The sequence below is a fragment of the Propithecus coquereli genome, unplaced genomic scaffold, assembly GCF_000956105.1.
Source record: "Propithecus coquereli isolate 6110/MARCELLA unplaced genomic scaffold, Pcoq_1.0 Scaffold298, whole genome shotgun sequence".
NCBI classification, from domain to species: Eukaryota; Metazoa; Chordata; class Mammalia; order Primates; family Indriidae; genus Propithecus; species Propithecus coquereli.
This window is the reverse complement of record NW_012148596.1, coordinates 1,858,900-1,866,402: the sequence shown is the minus strand read 5'-3', so window position 1 is coordinate 1,866,402 and position 7,503 is coordinate 1,858,900.

Sequence of the window (7,503 nt, the reverse complement as noted above, 5' to 3'; positions counted from 1 at the left end):
TAACATTCACACACTGTCAGATAAGTTTGACATCACTCTTGTCATCACAGGATACCGTGTACCAGGCACTTCCTGCCTGAGGTGCTCACAACAATTTCTGAAGACACACCACTGTTGTTTCTATTTACAGGTAAAGACACTGAGCTTTAGAGAGGATGAGTAACTCTCAGGTTCACAGAGGCTTTGGCCCAGTGCATAATCTATGGAAGGAAACACTGAGCCTCAGGGTAATTAAATGACTTGCCCAAGATCAAGAATTTTTATGGCAGGACCTGATGTCATTTCTTCAGGTCACAGTTCCAGGTCTCTCAAATACATTACAGCAACACTTACCGTGGAAACCGGTAAGTGTCCAGCTGAAGAGCTTTCCTATACCTGGGCTTGAAATGAAATCAGGTCTGGCCATTGAAGTCCCAGTTAACATTGATCCAAACAGGCAAAGGAAAGATCCAAATTATTTTATTAACAATAGGTTCAGCCTGGATGGCTGATTAAATCAAAGTTCCTGTTGATGCGGTGGTAATGGGCTCGGGCTCAATTTCTCTGAGTGGACAAATGTCTTTGAAGCTCCTTTGTGCTGGATTTAATGAGCCTGATTGTTATCTTCCAGAAGAGAGTGCAGGCGAGGCCCGTGCCATGTGGTAGGGTGGATGGGCTCACTCATCGATTGTGCTGTCACAGCCACCAGGCAGTGGGAAGAACCGAGGCAGGATGTGAAATCAATCTGACCATCTATTTATAGATGAGGCAGCGCCTTTGTCATGGTGATCAGACCAGCTACACAGAAGGCAACATCTGCAGTATACGACTTGCACAAATTAAAAAGCATGCCCTGACAGCACGTAAAAGGAAGTTGTATTTTTCTTCCAAAAATATTCTACAAATGTGGACTGTCCTCCTGGTTCTTTTCACCTTTATAATCCTTCTATCTATTTCTCTTCCTCTCTCTCTCCATTCTCAATGCTTTTCTGTCATCTTTTCTCCTTCTTTTTCATTCAGTGAGAATTTTTTTAAGTTTCATTATATATTAGGCATTGTATAAAGTGCTGTGGAAAATTTAGAAAGATCCTCCGTAACCCTGTCTCATGCCATTTCCAATATCTTTGTGGAATGAAGAACACTCATAACTCAAAATCAAAACACCTATTTTCCAACCGTTTCAAGCACTTATGAGTTTTTTTATGATCTTGTAGCAGTTAAATGCTTCTAGACCTCAGCCTCCACATCTGTAAAATAAAGCAATAAAACCTATAGCACAGACATGTTTGGACAGCTTATATAACAAAGGAATGAGCTTTGTACTACTGACAAAAAGCCTGGTTTGATAATCTTGAGCAAATTACACTTTCTAAGTCTCAAAACTTAGAAAATTAGTATAATAAAATGAACAAAATGAGTATAATATTAGTATGCATGTCATAAAATTGATGTGATAATTAAATGAGATTACATATATGCAATGCTTAAAACAGTAAGTACCTGGTTCAGTAAGGGTTCAATAAAATATGGTTAGTAACATAAGATATGGGGATGTACTTTATGAATAGTTAAGTGCTACCCTTTTTTCCTTCTATCCTTCCTTCTTTTCTTCCTCCTTTCCTTCCTTCTTTCTTCTCTCTCTCTCTCTCTCTACACACACACACACACACACATTTCTTTCTTTCATTTCAGAGTCTGTTGTTATAGTTAATCTCCTAAAAGAATAGAATTTTGCTTCCACTCAGGATGAAGAAAACTGCAGAGAACATAACTCCCACATTGTTAACTGCTCTGATCATAATAAATCACCACTTATCTTGAGACCGTCAGAGAACTAAGGTGGTGAGGTAATCACACAGCCTGAATTCTAAACAGGGACAATCCTTTTCAAGGCAAAATTGAAGTTCTCTCACCTGTAACAGAACTCAGAGATACAAGTGGCAACCATACAGATGAGTAAAAAGAAAACTATCAGAATTTAACAAATTGTTAAAGGCCAAGTGTCAATTCAGAACAACTGTAGGTCCCAGACTTAAGGGGAATTTGCATGCACTCCCAACCCCCTTGCCATGGTGTCCACCAGGTATTCACCAGAAAGACGGGGGCAGTGCAGGAGACAAGAGAGAGCCCCTTCACTTACGCAGACATGCAGGAGGTACCTGACTGCTATGAGAGACCACTCACAAAACACCACCCACTTTCCTGGACCCGAATGCCCTCAGGGGAAGAGCAGCATAGTTCTCACGCCCAGGGCACAAGCAAGGACCAACTGCAGTTTGAAAAGGATAAAAGAAAAATCCTTTGCTCCCATAGGAGAGGAAGCAAATCATTTTAAGAGAAAGATCAGAAGCTCCAGCTCAAAGCCAACCACAAATACAATACAAAGTTTTAATGTGACAGAGAAGAGAATGTTAAGAGAGCCCCAGCCCCAAAGGCCAAGAAAAAAGGATCTTCCTAAAACTGATATGATCCACAATAACAGAAATGTCCCCATGAACCCGCTTTGAACCTAGACTGGTTAAGAAGGAACAGCTGGCTATTTCTGGGGAGGAACAGGAGCATGGGTGACAGCTTCTATGCTATAGATGACCAGGGCTGCCAGAAAGCATGAGCTTCGAGGAAAACTCAGGCACCCCAGTCTCCACCTGCCTTAGTCTGTGTGTATGTTGCTATAAAGGAATACCTGAGACTGGGTAATTTATAAAGAAAAGAAGCTTATTTGGTTCGTGGTTCTGCAGGCTGTACAGGAAGCACGGTGCCAGCAGCTGCTTCTGGTGAGGGCTTCAGGCTGCTTCTATTCATAGTGGAAGGTGAAGGGGAGCTGGTGTGTGCAGAGATCACACAGTGAGAGAGGAGGCAAGAGACAGAAGGGAGCTGCCAGGCTCTTTTTAACAACCAGCTGTCACGGGAACTAGTAGAGTGAGAACTCACTCATTACTGTGAGAATGGTACCAAGTCCTTCATGAGGGATCCACCCCCATGACCCAAACACCTCCAACATTGGGGATCAAACTTCGACAACCTGCATTGTACCCTGCCTGTGGTATTTAAAACTGATGCACTTAAATTAATGCAGCTGTTGCAACTTACCTACCTCAACCTGTTTCATTTATCTATTGCTACAAGAAAAAAATCATCCCCCAAATAGCATCTTGAAACAACAATCGTTTATTTTGCTGAGGATGACATGTTAGCAAGTCTCATTGACAATGGCTTCTCTGCCTCCTGCTGCATCACCTGGGGAAGCTCGGTGACGTGGCTGGAAAATTCGTGCTGATGGATTGGACGGAAGCTCAGCCGGGGCTGTGGACTCGGGGCTTCTACCACATGGACCTGCTGCATGACATCTGGGTTATTCTAGTTACTGCGTCAATATATGACAAGGAAGCTTTCAGGTTCTGCGGGCCATCACTATTACTAAATTTAGCGTCACTATTACTAAATTCTACTAATCAAAGCAGTTACAGAACACAAGAGATTCAAGGGAAGGAACGTAGACTGTATTTCTCAATGGGAAGAATGTCAAAGAATTTGTGGTCGTCTTGAATCTGCCACATCATCCTAGTACCAGGGAGAAAAAACACTCAAGAAATCGCCATTGACCACCATGTACACTGGAGAAAAATATTTTTCTGTGCTACGGGATCCTTGATGAAACCGTAAAAATGTAAGGCCAGGTTTCTGCATTAAATTTCACAGAGATGGACATAAATTGGCACTGATATACCAAATCAATATTGTTAATAATCACTAATGTGTGAACAGAATATTATTAATTTAAAAATATTTGAACTACAACACCACCCATTTGTTAGGCAAACAAGCGACTGTGTAAGGTTCCATGATGTTTTCCATGGTTTGTAAGAGGCTAACACTGTTGTAAACCTTAAACCTTGCATTTCAGTTGCTGAAATTTTCCATTTTGCGGCAAATACAGGGTGGTTCAGAATTAAGAGAAGCAGCACAGCACACTAGTTAAAAACACTGATTCCAGAGCCACACCGGGATTGAAATCCTGCCCCATTCCTTACAATCATATAATCTTGGGGGAGCTGTCTACTTTGTCATGCTCTTGGCCTCTCAAGACTCTGCACCTCAGTACGCTCACAAGTACAATGGGGATGTAAACATACCAGCCTCACAGAGTTACTACAAGGATTAAACAAGTACACATTTGTAAGTCACTTAAAAGATGGTTTGGCCACATGGTACGAATTGCATGTGTTTGATAATACCTGCATACATCCATACACACATGCACACATACATAAGAAAAATCTGAGTCTGATTATCCAACAGAAGCCCACTTGGCAGCAATATAGTCTATGTCCTGTTTTAAGGTATAGATGCACTCAAACGTTCTTGAATTACAAACACAACTTCAGCTCACTGCATCATGGCATCTCATAGACAAAACCTAAATACATTATTTGGAATTTCCTATGAATAAAAAATAGCTCTATTCCTGACAAGAAGTTGTTTTTCTTTTTGCCTTCTGATGAGGACTATTCTTGCCTCCAGAATTCAGTTTGAGAGCTTCAGAGAATGGAAAAAGAGGGAGGGGGAGAAGGACTTCAGGAAAGTGAGGCTCATTCTGACATGAATAATGCAAAGTGTAAAGGAGTCTTAAAGCATTCTGCATCCGCAGGCTGGGCATGGCAGCTCTGCCATTTGTCTATAAATGATTGACAGGTCCAAAGGCTAAGGGATTATTTTAAATGTTGCAAGTGATAAAAGCAAGGCTCTGAAGGCTTCAGAGGAGAGAAATAGTCCAGCAGAACGTCAGAGAAAAGAACTTGCAAGTGATAAAAAGAGTGAATAATTTACGACTTTCCAGGGTGAACGTGATCCTTGGAGATTTATTGTGTCTCTCTAAGCCTTTGCTTTGAAATCCATGATCCCACCGTAAGTTCCTTCATTGCCTTAACTGGCGTGATCTACACCAACATCACAGGACCCTGAGCTCCCTCCCTATCATCAGATCAGAAATGCTGCGGTCTGGGGCCTGGCTGCAGGTGAGAGGCGAGGTAATTATGGGAAACCTTGTCCTTTGTTAGTTTTTTGGGTTTTTTTGATTCATGACTAATGAGTTCAGAGGATATACAAGCATTTAACAAGTTCTGTTGGCTTTAACTTTCCAGAAAGTCTCACTATCTATCCTTCCTTGCACCCTCTTTATTTTGAGACATGTCATTTCAGATGCTGTCCTGCCTGAATTACTAAAGTAGGTTCATTACTTGCTACTCTCAAGCTCCTGCCCAACCGGCCCAGGCTTCCTTCCCCTAAACCAGATGACTCTTCCCACTGGGTCCCTTCCATTCCCTTTCCACAAGTCTCTGGCAGCTGCCACTGCCCACGGAAAAAAAGTACCATTGACTCCCAAGCTTCAACTGCCACGTATGTGCTGAAGACTCTTGAATCTTGACTTCTTTGCCAAAGGTCCAAACCCACACATCAAATTGCATAGGATACACATATCCATTTTGGTTGTCCACAAGTTTCTCAAACTCAAAATTTCCAAAAGTGGACTCTATACCCACTTCCTTCCCTTGAAAAATGCTGTTCCTATTTTTTTTTTTCATTTCTATGTAACCACTCATCCAAAAAAAAAAAAAAAATTGAGACCCATTCTCTTATTATCCCCTTTCACTTGCCAAATCCAAGCACATCAAGCTCTGTCAATTTTACTTGTTAAATATCTTTAAAATCTGCCCTCTCCACATCCATCTCAAGCACTTATCTTCTCATGACATAACTTCTGTAAAAGCCTGGAAGCTTGTCTTAGCAGCTGTGGCTCTCTTCCTATCAAAGTGTCCTCCACTTTGTCTTTTCACCGACACCTGAAGAAAGCAAACTTTAACAAGCTGTTGTCACTTTTACCTCCCCTGGAAACTATGTAACTTCTAGTGATATGATTTTCAACTTAAGAAAGTTGCACTTCTGATATGGTGGGGTAAGCTTCTAACAGATCAACATCCATGGAAAAAATATACAAAACAAATTCCTCAGGCTCTGAATGGGAATCAAAAGCAGAAAGATTTTGGAGGTGAACTGAAATTTTGAATAAGGGAATAGCATGATTTCTACATTTTTGTAGATTTTCCTGGAGCATGGCATGGGATGACTATACCCAGATAGAAAACTCACTCTATGATGTTTACAAGACGACAAAATCACCTAATGATGCATTTCTCAGAACATAGCTCTGTCATTAAGTGATACATGACTGTATACATATAGATAGAAAGTAAATGAATTTAAAAAATACCATGTAAATAGCAGACATGAGAAGATTAGAGTGACTATATTAATATTATAGAAACTAGATGTCAAGAAAAAGTGTGTTATAAAAACAAGTCTGTGTTGTGAATTGAATCTTTGTGCCTCCCCCCGAAATTCATATGTAGAAATCCTATCTCCAGTCTGATGGTATTAGGAGACAGGGTCATTCAGAAGTAATTAGGTCATGAGGGTGGAGCCCTCATGAATGGACTTAGTGCTCTTATAAGAAGAAACCAGAGAGCTTGATCTTTCTCTGTCCTCTCTGCCATGTGAGGCTACAAAGAGAAGAAGGCCATCTGCAAACCAGGAGCTCATGAGACACAAGATCCACTGGCTTTGTCTTGGCCTTGTCATCTTCCAGAACTATGAGAAAGAAATTTCTGTTGTTTAAGCCACCCAGTCTCTGGGATTTTGTTATAACAGCCTAAACCAACTAAGACAACATGTCATGATTCATGCAAATGAAACATCATCACAATTTCATAACAATCATAAGTGAATTTGTGACAGATAATACAGCTTCAAAATACATGAAGCAAAAAGTAGAATTAAAAGCAGGAGTAGATGATTCCATATGGTAGGAAATTTTCACAGCTTTCTCAGCAACTGAAAGAACGAGGTGAATAAATTCAGTAAAGACACAGATGATTCTAATAATACTATGGACTATCTTGACCTGCTTGATATTCATAGAATACCACCAATAATTGCAGAATATACTATCTTTTCACGAGCACGTGGTACATCCACGAAGATAGACATGCAGGGCTACAAAAAAAATCTCAATAAATTGAAGAGAGTGATGTCACATAGAGTATGTTCTCTGACAACAATGGAATTAACCTAGAAGTCAATAAATTAAGACATCTGGGAAAACCTCAAACAAGCCACGGAAAGGGGAGAAATTTTTTGCAGCATATTATTTGAAAAAAAGACTTGTATCCAGATATTTAAAGAAATCTTACAACTCAATTTTTGAGGAAACAAACACCTACTAAAATATAAACAAATGATTTGGACAAAAACTTGGTAAAATATATGCAAATCGCACATATAAAATATGCTCATGAAAAACACGGTAAAAGGTGCTCAATATCATTTGTCATCAGGGAAAAGCAAATAAATATCACAGTGACATGCCACTACATACTCTTGAGAATGGCTAAAATTATAATATTGTAAAATGTCTGACCCTACCAAGTGTGATGAGAATGTAGAACAATGGGAATGCTCGTACACTAC